Source organism: Suricata suricatta, chromosome 2 (genome assembly GCF_006229205.1).
Source record: "Suricata suricatta isolate VVHF042 chromosome 2, meerkat_22Aug2017_6uvM2_HiC, whole genome shotgun sequence".
Classification (NCBI taxonomy): domain Eukaryota; kingdom Metazoa; phylum Chordata; class Mammalia; order Carnivora; family Herpestidae; genus Suricata; species Suricata suricatta.
Window position 1 is genome coordinate 166,491,720 of NC_043701.1, and position 1,968 is coordinate 166,493,687.

The 1,968-nt window shown below is 34.0% G+C and overlaps 1 long non-coding RNA gene across 1 annotated transcript; it reads left to right on the forward strand.

Annotated features, from left to right (window-relative positions):
- The first annotated feature begins 740 nt into the window (after nt 1–740).
- Nucleotides 741–1,434, forward strand: LOC115273644. Its single transcript, XR_003900884.1, has 2 exons — nt 741–854; nt 1,231–1,434. It is a non-coding gene; the product is annotated as an uncharacterized LOC115273644 (long non-coding RNA).
- The last annotated feature ends 534 nt before the right edge of the window (nt 1,435–1,968 follow it).

Below are 1,968 nucleotides of genomic sequence, written 5' to 3' on the forward strand. Positions count from 1 at the left end.
TTCAGGAAACTTAAATTGGTGCATTAGGAAGAGCCTAGACACTTGCAATTGAGGGAAAGATGCGGTGGAAAGAAAACTGACCTCCATCTTAAGCTATGCTGCTGAAGCAATTTCAGAACCTTGGACAAGTCATTGTCCTTCTATGACTTCAGTAAAGGTGCAATTCTACAAAGTACTTAATGCTGCACATGCTCTTTCCCCTGTGGAAAATGTTTTCTTGTCTCACACTCAGAGTCCACTCAATAAACTCTCTTACTTCAAGGTTTAGCTCAGAGACTATCTCAGTAGATAGTCACTGATCTCTTCAAGTAGAGGTACCAGTAAAATATTCTCAATAATCATATGGAACATTAACTAATATCATGGGTGTAAAATGGCATGCAATAATGGGTTTCACTTATCACAAAATATTGTAGTGATTTCTCTACTGGTCTGCCATCTTTATTAGACTGCTAAAAATCATGACCACAAAAGAAAAGTTTTTAATTGTACTTAGTGAGAGAAATAGAGAAAAGTACATTCACTCCATCTTGGAAGCAGAAGTCTTCCCAAGAACATTTCATATGGAATAAATTGAATATTTGTATGGAAATATAAGATATAAATCTTGTCATCAAAGAGTGTATTTACTTGATTGACCAATTTGGGAGAGAACAGGCTCTACCCCCTCACACATACAAGGTGTATTGTGAACTCACAATCATTGCCTGTGCTCATAACTGAAGAAAAGTCATCATGGCAGGAGGTGCTTTAAGAAGAGCATACTCATAAACCAGAGGCAGTGTGGTCTGTTACAGGAGGTTCAATTCTCTGTTATTGAAGACACAGTGGTTGCAGTGATCGGCCTTTTGCAGGTATAAATAATATTTAAATGCTATGAGGCTTAACAGCCAGTGGACTGTGAGATGCTTTTGGTTTACCTATAAATTATCTATGTATGAAATAACAGAAATCACATCTATCCAAATGAAATCTAATTAGGATGTTAACACCTAATAGAGAATCATCTGGCAATATGCATGAGATAGATAGAGACTCTTGCCAGAAATATATTTAAATTAGTAAAAACAGTAACAGCTAACTAAAAATATTTATCAATATTTATCAAAAGTTGGAATTCTATTCTGCTACACACACACACAGCTTATTGTTTAATAATAATGTATGAGTGGGGAACAGATATACTCATTACTGCTTTTCTCTCTTTTGTTACTTTGATTCCTGGCATAGAAGATTGAAAGGGCCATTTGGCACAAGCTTGGAAGACAAAGGCACTACATGAAAATCTGACTATTACTGACATTTTGAATATAGCTACCTTCAAAATCCAGAAGAAAGAAGCAGAAAATACTAGGTTTTGGTGTATACCTTCATGGTTTATACATATTATCATATGTGATTTTCACAGCCATCCTATAAAATGATTTTTATTTACTTCTTTTATAGATGCTGAATCTTAAGTATAGAAAAATAATGTTATCTAACAGGTATTCAATTCATTATAAAATTTATCCAGAACATGAAAATAAAATGCAAAGACAGCTGTGTCCTTTCAATATTCAATAATTATTTAACAAGCCCACACAACTATTATCTTCCTAGAAAACAACTCAAACTAATTTACTATTGATTGATAATGATTGACACCGAGTTACGTGCTAACTTGTAGATATTTGTCTGATAAGAATGCAAGTGACTCTTGTTCAATAGAAAAGGTAACCCCATGTTATGGTTTTATTGCTCTGTAGAAAACTAGCATTTGTGTCTAACTTGCAAACTTATTTTAGCGTGTCTTTACTGACAAACTACATCAGTCTCTGTTCCTCAAGTATTCTTTGAACCAACTTAACCACGCTCCTGGTTTCCTCATTAATGAGTTGGATAATCTTTGACACATGCTCTCTATATACCTGTAGAGCAATCATGTTTTTAACTTTTTGAAAATTATTATACTGTGACACAGGTATT